The sequence below is a fragment of the Pan troglodytes genome, chromosome 6, assembly GCF_028858775.2.
Source record: "Pan troglodytes isolate AG18354 chromosome 6, NHGRI_mPanTro3-v2.0_pri, whole genome shotgun sequence".
Classification (NCBI taxonomy): domain Eukaryota; kingdom Metazoa; phylum Chordata; class Mammalia; order Primates; family Hominidae; genus Pan; species Pan troglodytes.
The window spans coordinates 38008160-38027464 of NC_072404.2; the positions used below are offsets into that span (position 1 = coordinate 38008160).

The 19305-nt window shown below is 43.8% G+C and overlaps 1 protein-coding gene across 7 annotated transcripts in view; it reads right to left on the reverse strand.

The window, feature by feature from the left end:
* The window catches only part of PDE1C (phosphodiesterase 1C), a 593630-nt gene that overhangs the window by 532593 nt on the left and 41732 nt on the right, over window positions 1–19305 (reverse strand). The window lies entirely within an intron of this gene.

The following is a 19305-nucleotide window of genomic DNA, read 5'->3' on the forward strand; positions in this document are numbered from 1 at the left end:
AATGTTATTTCCTCAGGGTATGAAAGGACTCAGACCATAAAGGAAAGGATTGACAAGCAACAACAAAGTGTTTTAAAACATCTGTTTCAGAAGATAAGCAGACTGGGCATAGTAGCTCATGCCTGTAATACCAGCACTTGGGGAGGCCAAGGCAGCAGAATTGCTTGAGGCCAGGGGTTTGAGACCAGCCTGAGCAATGTAGCAAAACCCTATCTTCACAAAACATTTTAAAAACAAGGCTGAGGTGGAAGGATCGCTTGTGCTCAGCTCAGGAGTTGAGTCTGCAGTGAGTCATGATTGTGCCACTGCACTCTAATATGGGTGACAGAGTGAGACCCTGTCTCTAGAAAAAGTATATATATAGCCAAGCGTGATGGTGTATGCTCATAATACTAGCTACTCAGGAGGCTGAGATGAGAGGATTGCTTAACCTAGGAGTTCTGGGTTGCAGTGAGCTATGATTGCACTACTGCACTCCAGCCCAAAAGACAGAAGGAGACTCTGTTTCTTTAAAAAAGAAAATCCATAAACAAAGTGCAATACAAACCAGAGAGCAGAAGAATATATTCATAACCAACAAAATACTAGTATACAAAATACAAAAAGAACCCTGTAAGTCAATACAAAGCAACAAATAATGTAATACTTTTTAAAATTAGATAAAGTAGATAAACAGGCAACTCACAAAAGTGGAAACTAAAATGGATAATAAGCTTTTTTAAATGCTCAACTTTACTTTACTAATAATCAGGAAAATGAAAAACTAAAACCACAATGAAATAGCATCAAATTAAGTATAGCAATGTTCTTTAGAGGACAGGGAAAGAAATGAGACCAGAAAGGAGGTCACAGAGAGCTCTGACTATATTTGTAATTGTGACAATCACTAGAACCATTCACAAACATTTAGGTTCCACTCCTTTTAGGCACATGGTAGGATTGTTCTTCCTCACACCTTTAAGCTAGGCAAGTATATGTGATTTGCTTCTGCCAAGGAAATGTATGCAGAGATGTCACTTGTAGGTGGAAACCTTTAAGAGCCAGCATGCAGTTCAGCATCTCTCTTTCCTTTTGTCACAATCTCTCAGTGACTGACAACGATGCTGTCAGCCTGGATCCTGAATTGGGCCCCCTGCCACCCCATGTATAGGCATGCACCATGAGTTAGAGGTTTGTGTGGATTTTTTGTTGTTTGTTTGTTTTAAGCCACTTACATGTGAAAGCTGTTTGTTACGGCAGCATAAGCTAGCCCATTCTGAGAGTTACCTTTTATTCCTTTAACTGGGTGGAGGGTAGGTGTATGCACATTTATTATTCACTGTACTTTGTGGATATAAAATATTTCATAATTTTTAAAGAACAGTTTATGGTAATGAATGATTATCTGGATTAAATATAAGACATACATGCCTCCATTCTACAAATATTAACTGAGGGCTTACTATATGCTAGGCACTCTTCCATGTGCTAGGGATTCAACAGTGAACAAAATGGTAAGTCCCAGATTTTGCAGAGCTTACAAGAGGAAAGGCAGAAAACAGATACATATTTAATATGTCAGGTGGTGTTGTTTACTATGATAAAAAATAAAGCAGGGTTAAGTGTATAGAGAGGAGGAAAGTATTATTTTAAACAGTGTGGTCAACAAAGTCTCTGACACAGAAACATCTGAGTGGTGAAAAGAATGCAGGGATTTAGGAGAGGGAGGAGAGACAGTAAGGGGCAAAAATTTTACTAAAAACGGTGAGGACTCTTGTGTCTGGAGCTGAATGAGAGAGCTAGGAACAAGACAAGATGGGGCCCTGCAGACCATAGAAGGCCACCAGAGGGTTTGGAGCAGAGCAGGGATATGACCTGACATGTTTTTAAAGGGTCATTCTGGCTGCTGTGGCAAGAATCTTTAAGAATTGGTGGGTGGAAGCAGGGAGACCACTTGGGAGGCTAATACAAGATTCAGTCAAGAGAAAATAGCGATTTGGTCAAAAAGGAGAGCTGAAGGTGGTGAGACATGATCCACTTCAGGATTATGGGTGGGACAACAGAATCTGTGGTTGGGTTGGATATGCAGTATGAGGAAAGAGGCAGGTCAAGGATGACTGTAAAGCATTGGCCTGAGCAACTGCAAGAACGGAGATGCCATTAACTGAGTAGAAAAGACTGGAGGAAGGGCAAGTTGGGGGAGAGGGCCGGACCAATTTGGTTTAGCTATGTTCTGTCTGAGAGTCCTATTAGAATTCCAAATGGTGGCATCAAAGAGGCAATTAGATACATGAGCCTGGAGTTCAGGGGAAAAGTTCAGGCTACAGCAGTCAGCCTGCAGCTGGTATTTAAGCCATGGACTGAATTAGCTCACTTACAACATAAATGTAGATAGAGAAGCCACCCAAGGAATTAACCTTGAGGCAGCACAGCCAACCTAGAAGGAGCCTCCACTGAAGAAGAACCAAGACTTGTACCTCATACCCAAGTGAAGAAGATGTTTTAAGAAGGAGGGAGTGGCCAACCACGTCAAATGCTGCAGGGTGTCAAATATGATGGCTTCTGGATTTGGCCAATGTGGAGGTCATGGGTGATCCTGACAAAAGCAATGCCACTGGAGTTGTGGTGGGGTGCAGGACTGGTGTAGACTGAAGAGAGAAAACTGACTCTCCATGTAAAAAAAATTATGTTAAGAAATTTTTCTACAAAAGATATCTAAGAAATGGGGCAATCACTAGAGGAGACGGTTATGTCAATACATGGTTTCTTTTTAAAAATGGAGGCCATTAGAGCATATATGCATGTGGGTAAGAATAATCCAGTGGAAAAGGAATAATCAGTCATGCAGTGGAGGGGCAGCACTTGCAAGCAAAGTTCCTGAGAAGGTGAGAGAAGATAGGATCCATTGCACCAGTAAGGATGCTAGCCTCAGCCACCACCTATCTGCTGTATCCACAGAGAGGAGATGGGTAGACACAGCAAGTGATGGAAACAAATGCAGAGTATGTGAGTGCAGATGCAGGGAGGGTGGGAGATACAGCAAGGGGAGCATGTGGAAGTTCTCTTCTGATTGCTTCTACCTTCTCAGGGGGATAAGAATCAAGGACATCAGCAGAGAATGGGAAGAGTGGGCAAATTTTGAAAATATAAAATAGTTGTCTCTCAGAGTGGGAGAATGCACTGACCAAGATTTGCCAGATAGCACAAGGATCCATTATAAGATTTGTGGTCATGAATTTTTAAATGAGACAGTAAGCATGGTTTACCTGGATTTGGGGTTTGCCAAGCAAATAGAGGGGAGAGAGAGTTGAAAAGGTATGCAAGGGAGTGATTGTAATGGTAGCCCATGAAAACAAAATGGGTAAGGAGGGAACTTAGAGTCTGATAGGGCTGATGGACAATGAAGATAGGTTCAAGAATTCGGAGTTCCCAGGAGGTTGAACAATTGTTGAAGGTGGGCATCTAGAAGGAATGAGCTGGGAGCAAAGAAAGGAGTAGTCAATGAGATGTTGCTAATGGGGTTATTGGAAGGGATGCAATTATTGGTAAAAGCCTAGGGTATGTCCATGGAAGCAAGTAGCTAAGAAGGCAAGATCATTCAAGGTGAGGAAGTCAGTTAATGAAAAGAGAAGGGTATTGGGAGGATTGTCTGTTTGGTAAATCAAAATCACCAAAAACTATGACAAAAATGGTGGCCTGGGTGCAAATGTCTTCGAGGAACAATTGGAGGTAGCATATAGGTAACCATAACAAAGAGGGGTGGTGGGTGGCAGAGACTGGTGGCAGGAGCTTTAAAAGAGCTGTGGGGGCTTCTAAGGAGGATGCAAGAATGATGGCCCAAAGCAGCCATGAGAAGGGAGAAGCTCATCTATGAGCCTCTGGGCTTGGGGGCCATGGGAGAATAAAACTGCCAGTGGAAATAGTGTCCTCCAAAGACAACCCAGTTTTAGTTGAAGCAAAAGGGTAAAGTGGCCATTCAGTGAAAATGTTGAGGACACAAGGGATTTTGTCGATGAGAGAATGAGAGTTGTACAAGGCCCTGTGGAAAGTTTAGGGGAATAAGGAAAAGAGAGAGATTGAAGGATACAGTACAATCAGATTAAGGATACAAGAGATACAAGGGACACGTGTCCAGGAGATGGTGATGGATGACTTTGGGCTTGCTGGGGTGCCTGACACAAATGAGTTACTCCTGGTGGACACCCAGGGACAGACAGTCTCTTTGGCAGATTAGGATGGTAAGTGGGAGAGAGTAAGGAGGGAGAGTGGGTCTTGCCTAGATCACACAGGTACTACACACTCTTGCACAATGAACATATGCATGGTTTATTATTTAGGAAAATGGTTCAGAGACAGAGATTTCTACAAATGAGCACTGAAGAGGTCCCTCCATAACTAGGGGGTTTCAGTCTTCCTGGGCTGGTGCACATACTGTTTACAAGGCAGGAAGAATGGGGAACACTCAAATTAGTCCTTTGAGCCCTTAGAGATCAGCAGCTTGGGGTGATGTTTGTGAGAGGGAGGAAGCTGATGACAATGGTTAAAATGGGAGGTGAAAATTATCTGTGGTTTTCAATTATTCATACTCTCCTCAACCCACCTGTCATAGGACTGGATCTAGGTAGACTTAAAATGGTTCAAACTGCACACCAGACATCACAAAACGAAGTAGTGCTTCCATCACACAGACCTGGAGAAAAGTCAAGATATCAGGAAGATCATGGTTGGAGTCGGAGGTGGTGATAGTGGGATCTGGAAGAGTCATTCCAGTGACCCGCAGTCAGAGGTAGGTCAGGCAGGCCTGGATTTAAATCCTGCCTCTTTTCCTGGGAGAAGTCATATTTCCAGAATTTAGTTTCTCTGCATGTAAAGGTGGAGTATAATAATATCTGCATTTGAAGATAGTTATGAAGAGCAAATACTGTTGAGCCCTTAGTAGCAAATCAGTGCAGTAAGAGGACAAGAGAATGTGGGCGTTCCTGATACGAAGGACACTTAGACACAGGAGTTTCTGAACTGGCTGTAGAAAGAATGAAGCACGTATCAAAAGCCTTTCAAGATGAAGGTTTACATGTCAGTGAGTTTCCAAGGAGACAGATTTTACAAAAGCTACTATGAGATACGCTTCCTCTACCAAGACAAGATAACATCACATGCTGCTCTCAGTGAGTTCCTTCTACATTCTGACACATGATGGAATTGTAGGAGGAAGAGGCCTAAAAGCCAGAAATGACGGCAGCACCCCACACCTGATTTGTGGAATGAATGAATGAACTAATGCTGTGTTTTCCCTTCATACAGAGATGGGAGAAAAGAAGAGGGCAGGACATGTAAAAGTGGCCACATAGGGCCCAAGGAAGGAGGATAGAGGTAGTTGGGGATGTAGTTGTTGGCCCTGGGACAATTAGTAGGTGCTGGATAACAAGAAAGAAGAGCCCAGATTCTTAAATCTTAAAACTCAGTGTACCTAAAGGCCATGCAGCCAAAATCACACATGAAAGCTGGCCTTTCAAGCACTCTCAGTATTCCAGAACCAACTGCCCTGACCTAGCCAGTCCTGCACTGAAGCAGCATTTAAAGAAGAGGCGTCTGTGACATTGAACATAGAAAAAGGAATTCACTTTGGATCTTTTTCCTTTGTGGGTACTTATTATTTCCACCTAATCAATGGCTCTCTCAATCTTGGGCACGGCTTTCCAATGAGTGTTCTGTACAACACCAGTGCCATGAGATGGTCCATGAAGGAAGAACACCCTGTCAGATAATGCTGAAAAAGCCTCCACACATCTCCCCATCACAGAGCTATACCATGCACATTGACAATAAAAGCTCGTGATGTTCCGCTGTAAAGAAACCTGATGCATGGTGTTTTTAAAACATATGTGACTTTTCTCATACAACTATGAAAGTGATATTCTCCTGGACATCACTGCCCTACATGTTGTCCTCAAAGATGGGGCTCAGAGGGTGTCATGAGCCACCAGAGCCTGCCCAGCTGCCCACTAAACAGTTGGTGAGCACACTGCCTGTCAGAGCGGTACTGGGTGCTCAAACCGTGTCAGCTCCCAGAGTCCCTGGGAAGGCCCAGCTAGGCAGGCACATTGGTCCTTGTTTTAGAAACGAGGAAGCTGAGGTTCTGGGAGGTGATGTGACTGGGCCAGGCCTTCATAACCGGTGTGTGGTTGGGTAGGACCTAGGACAATGTCTGAGGGACCCCCAAGGCCATGCTCTTTCCTATGCCAAGGGCACTTCCCAGGGAGAAAATGCACCCACAGCAACACGGTGTCCTAGTCCCCTTGGAAGTTCAACTTCTCATTGTAACTAAATAAATTTGTGGGAGCCATGGTAACCCTATCCTAGCACTGCCATCCCGTCAACCCAAGCAGGCAGACAGCCCTTCTCTTTGTTTATCTTTAGCTGAACAACAAAACCCCTAAAATGCCCTCCAATCCTGAGATATCTTGCATCTATAAAAGAACTAAGCAATACAATTAGCTCACTGATTGCCCAAAGCTGATCCTAAGGCAATTTCTAAAGAAGCAGAATTCATTTCTGTGAGCTTTGCTCTCTAATGCCATTTTCTGTCCCTTCTCCAGCCCAATCCTCGTTCTGCTTCCCCTTTCGCCACCTTCCCCTCCTCTACTATCCTGTCTTCTGCTCTCCAGAGAAGACCTAAGACAAGCCAACCACAGCTTATTGAGCAGTTTATGGCCCTATGTTTTCTCTCCCAGGTGTATCAGCATCTTAGTCTGTCTGGGTTGCTCTAACAAAATAACATAAACTAGGTGTCTCACAAACAACAGAGATTTAACTCTCATAGTTCTGGATACTGGGAAGTCCAAAATCAAGGCACTGGCAGATTCAGCATCTGGGGAGGGCCCACTTTCTGGTTTACAGACAGTGCCTTCTTGCTGTGTCCTCACATGGCGGAAGGGACTAGCAAGCGCTCTGGGGTCTCTTTTGTAAGGTCACTAATCTCAACCACAAAGACTGTGCCCTACTTATCCAATCAGCTCCCAAAGGCCCCACCTTCTAATAGTAACACCTTGGTTAGGATTTCAATAAGTGAATTTTCTTTTCTTTTCTTTTCTTTTTCTTTTTTTTTTTTTTTTTTTTGAGACAGAGTCTTGCTCTGTCACCCAGATTAGAGTACATGGTGCAATCAGAGCTCACTGAAGCCTCGAACTCCTGGACTTAAGCAGTCCTCACGCCCCAGCCTCCTGAGTAGCTGGGACCACAGATGTACACCTCCACTCCCAGCTAATTTTTTTATTTTTAGTAGAAACAAGGTTTCACTATGTTTCCCAGGCTGGTCTCAAATTCCTGGGCTTGAGCAATCCTCTTGCCTTGGCCCCACAAAGTGCTGGGATTACAGGCGTGAGCCACCATTCCTGGCCATTCAACGTATGAATTTTGAGGGGCCATAAACATGCAGAACATAGCAATCAGGCACTGACTCTTATGCTTATGACAAAGAAGAGCTCTGCCCCATTGGAGGCAGGTAGGAGGCAGTAGCAGGGGGCAGATGTGTATTCTCCTACCCCCAAGCCAACTAGGTAATTTCAAGAAAGCCCAGAAGATCAGACACTGCCACAGCGAACACAGCCCTAACTAGCTACTGGCCATGGCTGGTCAATGTTTATGTATTTGGAATCTTCTTAGAACACAGAGAAGAAGCACTTAGCAAAAGTGAGCCTACACAGAATGTGAGAACATGGAAATCTGTAATCCCTATGATGTTCTTTACTGACACATTTAAAAAATATTTATTGCAAGCAGGGAAGCATGTTCATGAAGAACAGAGGCTCTGGAGTCCAACAGATACAAGTTCAAACACTGGCTCTCCTAAATATCAGCTGTGTGACCTCAGCTATGTTTCCTCAGATATAAATGGGTTTAATAATAGTACCTACCTTGTAAGACTGTTATGAGAACAAAATAACTCATGTTAATAACATCCTATCACAATACATAGCATGTAAGATGATAATAAATGGTGGCTATAATTTTGAATTAAATGTATTGAGTGCTTTCTCTGTGTCAAGCACAATACTATGCACTGAGGCTGAAGGGATAAATAAAATACAGTCTGCCTTCAAGAAGCATTCAGTGGGACAGAAGTCATGCTAACAGATCATCATAACCTTATAGGGTCAATACTGTAAGTACATAAATTAGTGCTGTGGAAATCCAGAAGGAGTGAATAACACTGGGAGAATCAAGAATGGCTCCACAGAAAAGATGACACTTGAACCTATAAAGGAGGAGTAGGATTTTAACAAATGAAGAAAGGTGTCAGCATACGCAAAGGCCAAGAAGAGTTCATGAACATGGCATGTTTGGAAATGACTAGAGAGGTTTTGTGCGAAATGAAGCAGTGGCCACAGACCAGGTCTTGGGAGCCTAGGGCTTCTTGGCCAAACTCAAATTTTTTTATTTATTGTCTGTCTGTATGAGGGTAAGGGCTCCTGTCTTATGCATTGCTGTGTCCTCAATGCCCAGGATAGGGAATGATACATGGCAAATTCTCTCAAGAATCATTTGTTAAGGCAATGAATTAATGTTATCCCAAAGGTGATGGGTGGGCCATAGTAAGCCCACTGAAGCAATGGGATAAAACTTGGCCTGGAAGAAGAAAAGACAAGTGACATGGTGAGTACAGACAGTCCCCAACTTATAATGGCTCAACTTACAATTGTTCGACTTACAATTTTTCAATGCTGCAAAAGTGTAGGGAGTTAATAGAAACTGTATTTCAAGTACCCATATAATCATTCTGTTTCTCACTTTTAGTACAGTATTCAATAAATAACATGAGATACTCAACACTGTTTTATAAAATAGGCTTTGGTTTAGATGATTTTGCCCAACTATATGCTAGTATAAGTGTTCTGAACCTGTTCAAGGTAGGCCAGGCTATGATGTTGAGTAGGTTAGATATATTAAATGCATTTTCAACTTACAATGGTTTTATCAGGACATAACCCCATCATAAGTCTGTACTATGTACAGACTAGTACATAGTACTAGCACAATGGGCATCTGTACTAGACTATGGTAGTAGTGAGGGCCTCCAGGGAGGCATAGCAATAACGATGGAAAGGAAGGAATGGATTTCATAAACACTTCCAAAGTGAAATTGACTCAACTCAGTAAGTAACAATATACTATGTGGGCAGGAGCACAGGATGGCTGTTTGAAGTAAGACATGTTGCCATTCAGAGTAGGCTTGGGCAGCTCAGATGAGGGTGTAAAGATAATTATTTAATATTATACATGTTGGGTTTGAGGTCCCTGTGGGGCATCTAAGTAGAGAGGTCCAGTTGGCAGCGGGATATATAAGTTCAGAGTTTGATAGAAACAATGGGGGACTCCAGACAGAATTCACTGCAATGAGCGAAGTCCTCAAGGGAAAGAATTTAGAGTGGAGGAGAAGACCAAATCCTCTTCAAAGAACGTGCACCAAGAATGTGAAATTCACTGGATTATAAATACTTAGGTATACAAGCCAGATTCCCAGCCTTGAATGGGTTTATAACCTAACAGGGGACTCAAGAGATAAACATGAAATAGGGAATTAAAATGTAGCAGGCAAAATTGAAATAGCAGCTTGTTTCAGTCCCAGAAGGGATTTCCCAGAACTTGGAAGAAAGACTACCCACTGAATTACACAAATACAAAGCCAGGGGTGACCAAGGGGGACACAGACTGACAGAAGTCCTCCCGAGGAGGTGAGCTCTGCAGAGACCTAGAAGGATGGGTATGATTTATAACAGGAAAAGTACAACCTCTGCAAAGAACCATTATTATCTCTCATCAAGTAGACATGCCAGGACCCTCTGTTGCAACAAATGCTCTCTGACCCAGATGCTGCACTATAATTCACTTCTAATCACACTGATGAGGAAAAATGTCAGCAACACTTGGAAAAGAAAACATCTGGAGAGAAGACTTTGTGAAGAGCTTCCTTTTGTTTTTTGCTTTGTACGTGAATGCTGCTGTGTATGGGAAGACCAGACATGAGACATGTTGGGTAGGGGTATCAGGGGAGTTGTTTATGGCAAGGAAGAGAAGTGTCCATAGTCTTCAGGTGTATGAAGGGCTGTCATGTAGAAGAGGGACTAGACATATTCCCTAAGATGCTGGTGAACAGGAGCTCTTGGGAGTCAAAATCCAGGACCACTATAAAGATGTTCAGTGGTCAAAGGTATCAGGAAGGAGTGGGTGGCCTTGGGGGCATAACAAGGTACCCTTCACAGCTGGCAGTGTTCAGGCAGAGTCTGGACAAGAAGGGTGCTATGGAATGGGTTCAATCAGGGCATAAAAATTCCTTTCCAAGATTCTAAGGTTCTGCAATCAATTCTTAGCCAAACAACCTAGATCATGTCACTGCAGGTGGTGCTTCTAAATGCTACAAAATATGTCTGGGAGAACTACTTGGTGGTGTTTTTTCCTTAAGGTGGTAAACGCAAGCAGAAGCAGGCATCTAACTGCTCCTTAGAGGACCTGCTGAGCAGTAAGGTCCAACCTTCACTTGGATCAGGGATATGGCATCAGTGCTGGAAACAAGGGTGTCCCCTCAGCGATTGCATGGGACACTGAGGGAGGAGATGCCCTCTTAAACACCAGGCTAACTCAGTAAAAAGGCTGTTCATGCCTGTAGCAAGAGGACAAAGGACACCCAAAATCTATTTCTGAGAGTTGATCTTGAAGAGCCATCCCACCACACTGGTGACTATTTTTGTCAATTCTTCTTTGGACTGATTTAAAACTTTTTATTTTTAAGAACTAAATGCCTTTCACAAATGCTATCTCACATATCCACTCCACAGCCCAGGAGATGTCATTATTTCAATTTTGCAGATAAAAAAAATTAAGGCACAAAAATAAGTCAATCATCACGTCTTAAGTATAGTGGAGTCATACCTTCTGTGGGGGTGAGGTTCTAAAGTTAGTTCACGAGGCAAAAATCACATGTGCTCAAGGGTTACCTTTGAAAATCCCTTAATTCAATTGTATAGTCCATGCAATAAGGTAGAGTATCAAATAAAGAATATAAATACAAAATATACATTTTAAATTTGCATTTCCCTTTAAATTATATAAAAGAGAGAAAAATTCAGGATATACAGTTAACTTTTCCTAAGTCAAATGTGCACAGGCTGCCACTCCACCATATGCAGAGCATGTTTCAATCTATAGCTCTGTATTAAGACAAATGAGCTGCCCTAGGTCAGCTGGCCTGTCAGAAGCTGAGTAATGACACAAGAGCTCCCATTTATTAGACACTGCCTGCCTGCCAAGCACTGTGTTAAGCACTTTATTGAATCCTCACATCCCCCTGCCTCTGGGGTAGACAGTGCTACTATCCCCATTTTATAGATGACACATATGAGAATGACAGGAAAAGGAGACCCTGGGTCACACACACAGCCATTAGGCAGCAGAGCTCGAGCCAGAGGTCTGTCTGACTCAAAAACATGGGCTTTGAGGAGCAATTCTCAAATTAGGTGCGCATCAGAATCACCTGGGGAGGGAGCCTGTTAAAAATGGAGTTTATTGGGTCCATCTCAGACCAATTGAATCAGACCCCTGGCTCCCTTCCCAGGCTATTCTGATCCAGGTGGTCCACAAACCACACTTTGAGAAACCCTGCTGTCGGCTCTAATTCCCTACCTAATACACTTTCTATGAAATCACACGTCAGTGCCGTCTCTCTAATGTCGTGAGGACTATAAATAAAATGTTTTATGACAATCACTGATAATGCTGTAGCCACATCCTCTTACCACTCAGCTCAGAAGCAACAGCCCACAGCCCCACCATAAGCACACCCAGTGACCTTGGGTTCATTTTAATGATTTGGGGCAGAGTAAAGCCTTTCAAACTATGAGACCTTTTGCTGCATGAAATCTGTTTCATAGTTAACCCAAATAAGCTTTTTACTAAAAGGAAATACCTCAAAGTCTGATTACAAGTTCAGGTTTGGCTGTAACACACCGCAAAGGCATCCTGTCATGGGCTTGCATTTCTGAATGGAATCATTCTGCTTCTTCTGATTGAAAAGGCGCATAATCTAGTGCCAGATGGCGACATTTGTACAAGTCAAGCCGGATTAAGTCAGGAGCTCTAGTGAAGCATAATGCAGATAAAGAAAATGACGGATTATCAACATACACATGCGAGCGTGCACAAGCACAAGCGCGCGCGCACACACACACACACACACACAAGGCTAATGCTAACTTCTTTAAACTGTGGCAACAGATTCCCTGTCACGCTATCCCTGTTCCCTGGCCTTTGTCCCCAGCCTCTACCAGCTGGATACACTCCCACATTTGCTCACCTGCCACCGGGGTATCCACAGTCCAGGCAGACCTAGACCTGAATCCGGCAGCCCAGGACTAGGCCTGTCATGTCCTCTCCCACCCTACTTTGACCTGCACGTTTGAAGCTGGGGTGGCCCACTCTAAACATAGCATAAGTGGCCTACAGCTGCAACTCAGGCAAGGGCACCATGATCTACCCAGTTTTCCAGACCAGGCACCTTCGTCATCCTTCACTCCTTTTCCCTCGCCTTCCAAATCAATTCCATTACCAAGTCCTGTCAATTCCGCCTCTAGCCTGTCTGCGCCTTTCCAGCCACCACTTCCAGGATGATCCTAGTCCCTGTTCCAGCCACCATGCATCTTCTCTGGATTGCTGTCACCATTTCCTACCTGCTCTCCTGCCTCAAGAGTTGTCTCTCCCCACCCTGCCCCCTCACACAACCCCTGCACCTGCACAGTGCCTGGCTCAGAGGAGAATAATACACACACTGAATATCATCCATGAATAATAAACATCTCATTGAAATGTTCATAACCCTTTGCTCTTTCTCCATTCTCCATTTTCCACCATGTCTGCCCTTAAACCTTTGTAGCTCCCCCTTGCTTTTAAAGCTAAGTCCAAACTCCTTATGATTGCTGACAAAGGTTGGCCATGGTCATCAGCCCAGGGTGTCACCTGCTATTCCCCTCCTCACACTCAGGTCCAGCCACAGTGAGGTCCTTTTAGGTGAGATCTGGTCTGACAGTATCAATCAGATCTCCCCCTGGGGTTGTAAAGATGACCCAACTGATGGACAACCCTGAATATCTCCAGGGAGGGTTCCATTTTGCACCTCTCTATAGAGCCAGGATACTTAGTGGTTATGAATATTTTATGCAAATTTCAATTATTCAGGGACCAATAATCTAATTGTATATTACAAGATCACTTATGTCTCCTCCTCTCTGACTTGCCTACTTTTAGTCAACTCCTCCCTAATATAAGTATATAAACAATGCACAAACATATTTTCCAAAACAGTCTTCATTTGCTCACTCAGTAACTACTTCCTGACCATCTGCTCTGTGCCCAGCACTGCGCAAGATCCCGGGACTATAAGGCACAAACCACAAGGCAGTCACAATATCTTCCCTCATGGAACATATATTCTAGTAGGAAGATGGGCTTTAACAACAAATCATACAATTAATTATTTGTTGATGATTTTGTAAAATATTATGAAGGAGAAGAACCAGGTGCAAGGAGAGCATATAACTGTCCAGTCTGGGGGGAAAGGGATACTTTTTTGAGAAACTAACTGTGAGCTGAGACCTGAATGATAAGCAAGAATTAAATCCACAGCAAGGGCAGGCAAGGAGGAGGCATTCAGGCAGAGGGAACAGCATTTGCACAGGTCCATATGGAAGGAGAATGAATGTTTGAGGAGGCCACTGTGGCTGCAGCACAGAGGAGGGTGGGAGAGAACTAAAAAATCAATCCAGGAAGGCAGGGCCAGAGTCCTCAGGCCTCGCAGCCCAGTGCTGCTCAAACTATGTATTTGCAACGTGTCAAGGACTGACACTTTTGTGAAATACAATAAAAATGAGTTACTAGAAAATTGAAATTAAAAGACATACAAAATATGAGCCCAAATGTTTTACCACTAGTTTTAACACATATAAAATTATTCTACCAGTTACTGTAAAAGTTTTTAAAAGCTTGACCTCTATTTGTGTCCCTTCTCATGGCCTAACCATAACAAACAGCTCACACACCAGCTCTTGAGACCATACTTTGAGTAGCATAGTGGACAGGAAGCCATCAAAGGGTTCTAAGCATAGGCGTAGCAAATTCAGAGTTGTGTTTTTCAAAGATCATTCTGGCTGCTGAATGGAGAATGGATTTGGGGTGGGAGGGGCAATTGGGGCTATTGGAGATGTCTTAGTGAGAGATCATGTATCTTAGAAAGAACAATATTTAATACTCGTGACAACCTATGAAGTAGGCATCAACATCTATTATAAAGTGGAAATTTAAGGTCATCCCCAGAAGTAGAATTCACATTTCCAAAAACAGTGAATCCAGACTCCCTGAAGCCTTATTTAAACACAGTCCTTATTAAACACCACCTTATTGGTGACCTTATAACAAGATCTTTTTTGTTGCTTCTGTAAATAGCCTTTCTATGCCATTCACAGCTCTACTGGCCTTTACCGAAACCCCACAATGCTCCAACAGCCTTACGCGCCTTCCAGAGAATACAGCTGCCATTCTTCAAGCAAATGTCTCACAATGAATGAATCCCCAGAGGTAGAAAGAGAATCTGCTTAGAATAGCCTGTTCTTTTCACTGCTCTCTCATCTCTCTTAAATGGATGGATTTCCAAAGGGTCCTGATTACTTTTAGGAGACAATTGAGTTTATGCAGCTGGGGAAAGAGAGGATTCAGGGAAAGCCAAGATGATTTCAGTCTAATTCAAATGAATATTTCTGTGGCATAAGCAATGTGCCAGGCATTGAGCTAGATATGGAGGTTACAGACATGGGGAGATGATGTATAAACAATAAAGGGCGCTGCTGCACAACAAACACAATACACAGACACACACGTATAAGCAGAGCCCAGGAAAGGGAGTGTCCACTCTAAGGTCAGAGGACAGAGATCAGAGAATTTGATCAGAGATCAGTGACTGATTCACTTTTAAAGTAGGAAAAGGGATTTTCCTAGGAGATAAGCCTGAGAACACCATCCTAGGGAGAGGGATCAGCATGATGCATTTGGAAAACGTAGGCAGCTCACTACTGAGAAAATGCATGGGAATGAGGGAAATGGAAGAAGGCAGGACAGGGACAGTGAATCCCAAAGGGCCTCATGCACCACTGAAACAATGAAATGAGGTGATACGGGGCGTATCAGAGGATCTGGACTGGGCTAGACTCCAAGAGTACATTTGAGGACAGGTTATTGTTGGCGCATTGTTGCAGGTGAAAGAGAACAAAAGAGTAGTTCTGTCCATATGACACTCCTCCATGGATACCTCTAGAAACAACAGGATGAGACTCTGAGGGAGCTGGAGGTCCTATGTTATGCAGGTGAGGACCAAGGCCAATGACATTTGACTTGCTACTATGACCTCACTGGAACTGACAGGTCCAGGAAACAAGTCCCCTGCACATTCATGAGAAGGTACAGAACTTTGTGTGTTGGCCCTGGTGGAAAAAGCACAACTCTCCTCTATCAGACCTCCTGAGAGAGCAGGAAAACAACCCTCTCCCTTTTCCTCCATAACTTTAAAATGTAGCCAGAAAGCCCGATATCTTCCTTCACTGATGTCATCATATTCCAAAAGCAATAAATAAATGCAGTTTTCTAGGTAGATAATGAAGAGCAAGAGATTATAACATTTTCTCTACTATTCATCAGAGACAGCACCAACTTGGGGAAATCGATGCAGAGTAAGTGTGTATGCTTTTGTGTGTGTGTGTGTGTCATGTATGTGTATATGCATGTGTGTATATGAATGTGTACACACATGCCCAAGTGAGAGAGGAGAAGGCAGAGGAGATCTCAGAAACCCCTGCTACCAAGGAGTTATACTCCACTCCAAGAAGGGCTGCACTACTCAGGGGTCTAAGACCTTGCAATCAACTCTATGCTTCCAACAAGCACCCCTCTCCCAATTCCCCCAGACCCCACCCAAATTCACTCAGTAGACAATGGCTGCCCCAGAAAGTCCAGTTCATGCCCTTAAATCTGACTTGCAAAAAATCAAACAAACGTTTTTCCTTTCTTCTTAGGAATCTGCCAAACGCAGCCAGCCTAAGTTAGATGAAACATGAACCTTTCCCCATTGCCAAAGTATTCCCAGAAGAGCTCAGAAACCCAAGTCTCTGTTTTGGAAATCACCCACATTGATAACAAGAGGTCCCAGAGGCTAGTAAGGGCCCAGCGCGTGAACCCAGGGTGGCTGACGTCACTTTGCAAAGCTCTTAAGAGCATTAATGAGTTCATGGGAGTCAAGGCCTCTCAGATGGGAGACACCAAGATAAACCGCCTGGATTTATTTCTCTGCCAGTGGGGTCCTGTCCCACATCCTTCCCTCTCTCACTGAGAGAGCAGCAGACGCAGGGGAGGGGAAGGAGCCTGGGCTTTGGATTTGCATAGACCTCAGTTTGCATGTGGCTAGGCCACACTCAAACTTTTTAACTTGAGAGTGCATCAGAAACACTTGGCCTCTGGCTTCAGGATCATTTAATCATGAAACATTAGATGGAGCCATAGTTTTACACTGGGCACTGGGGACTAAACACATTTGAACAGACCCCAATTCTGTCCCTGAGAACATCTCAGGAGCAACTACGATGCACTGCACTAAGTATCACATTAGACATATTACGAAAGGTCATGGAAGCCAAAGAGAAAAGGATATTTGTCCTGCATGCAAGGAAACAAAAGGTTTGGAAAGCTTCACCAAGGAGGGTACATTTGTGATGGGCCTTGAAAATACATAGAAGGAAGAGAAAGGACACCCCAAATAGAAAGAAAAGTACAGAGGCAGAACAATAGGTGGCAAGCTTGGACATTACTAGCTCATCCTGTGGTGTACCCAGAGTTAAGCATGCATGGTCAGGAGTGGCAGAGGCTGGTGCAGATACTTGTGCAGATACAGAAAGGGCTGGTGGACTATGGTGAGAAATTCCTCATGAGGGAAAGAGGACACATCGAATGTCTAAGTAGAGAAGTGACACAATCCCACATGTGTTTTGGATAAAGCACTGCAGCAACTGTGTGCAGGGGGAGCAGAGTATGAAGCTTAAAAGTGGAGAAACCATTCAGGAGGTTAGAGCTGCTCAAAGACTGAAGCAGAGTGTTACACAGGGCAAGGAGATCAGGGAAGGAAATCAGAAAGCATTTCACAGGAATTGCCTGAACTAGTTCCAGTGTGTTTTGCCACTTCACCTAAGGCAAGCTTCACACAAAAAAAATTAATCCTCGGGGATGTGAACATATGAACTTTAGCAAACAGATGTCTCCCAGAAGTTTTTTCTGAAGTGCATAGATGACATTAACAGCTTGTTTGATGGAGTTTTCTAAAAGTTTAGCATAAACATCCTGTTTGGAGCCACAAACCAGGGGCTCCCACTGCAGCCCTGGAAGTGTCACTGTCCTATCAGGTGACTGGAGTAGTAGGCCCAAGAGGGAGGCAATCAGGCATCCGAGCCAGTTGTATGGTGGCAAAGCCCTGGAATTCGCACCCCAGCTCCCCTTCCTCCAAAGCATAAGTGCAAGGGCCTAATGGCAGCCAGCTCCCCTGAGAGCCTGTTTTTCCGCCAGAAGCAGCAAGTTCCTTCTGCCAACATCTCTGCCAGCCTAGCCAACAGATTCCTGTTGCCCACTCAGCCTCATCTGGCCACAGGATTTCTCAGCTGTTCACCAGGTTCCCCCACCCTGCTCTGGGTCTGATCAGTCCCATGGAGTAGTGGGAGAATTACTGAATAGAGAGTAATGTGGCCTTGGGCAAGTCACCTCTTCTGTTGGCCCCAGTTTCCTCATCTGTAAGACAGAGGCAATAACATCTATTCTACCTACAATATGCATCATTATGAAGATTAAATACAAGCTATATTAAAATGCTCTGTGAACTCCAAATCAATAATAGGGTGCCACTGTTTCAACCTCCAATCCAGTCTCCTAGTTTCAGCTTCTTGTTTTGTCTCTACCTTCTTTGAGCAGGCCCCCAGAAAAGGTCATTTTGAGGTTGATCCCGGGGAAGCAGGGATGAAATTCATCAGTCCATCTGTCCATCCATTGCTCCCTGCATTCCACAAGCATATGCCCAGCATATTTCATGCATCAGGCAGCTGCTAGGATTATCAGACACACAGTTTCTGACCTCAAGGATCTCACAGATAAGCCTCTCAACCAAAGTTTGATGATTAGTGACTAGACACCAGTGCAAGAAATGAGGAAAGATTGAGACGATGAACAAGTAAATATAAGATTTTTGAAGAAGTTAGACAGAGAAAGGAGAAAAAAAACAAATGAGAAAGGGGAATGGCAACTTCTGTGGTGCTGCCCAAAAATTGCCCTGGCTTCCTGCGTCACGTTCATCTTTATTCACCTCTATTCCAAAGCTAAGCCTGTCCTTGGAACAGAGCAAAGGCGCAATGAAGACTAACTGATGTTTAAATGATGTTCCAGGAACCAACTCCATGAATTCAAATCCTGGCTCCCTCATTTACTGTTTGACCATGGGCAAATTATGTGGCTTATTTGTGCCTCAGTATCCTCTACAAAAATGGGTAGATAATGATTGTACCTACTTTTAAATGTTGTTGTGAAAATTTAAATGACTTAATATTTACAAAATGCTTAAAACAATGCCTGGCACCTTGTAATTATTCTGAGTGTTTACCATTATTATTGCTATTATTGTTATTATTACTACTACTACTATAATTATTAAGCAATCATGAAACAGAAGTGGTGGCTATCTCTTAGGCAGCAGGCAGCCACTCAAGTTCACAATCACTTCAATTGTCCAAACCTAGTGAGGCTAAACACCAGAAGAGGGGGCTGCTCCCAGCCAACCAGACACCAGCAAGCGTTCTGCCTGGTGCTCTCTGACTTGCATGGCCACATTTTATCTCTGGGAGCAGAACCAAATATCCTCATTACTCCTGACAATGTGTCCAAAAGAGGCAGAGACCAGCCCTCTCAGGGACTGTCCTGCAGCCAAGGAAAAGGGCATAGCAGGTTACATGCTGTCTATCCATCTACCTGCTCAGGCAAATTGAATAATCTCCAAAGAGCCAAACAGGCCAATTCAAAGACACCAGGTTTCTCTGCAGAGTTTCCAGGGGCAGCAGATGAATGGAATAGTACCCCAAAGGTACAAGACAAATGCTTTACTGCGCTTGGGGCCAAAGGCAGGTTTCTGCTCTAAGACGGACACTGACTTAGAGTCAGGGCAGCTGAACTTGAATTTAGGCTCTGCTGCCCACAAGCTGGGGACCA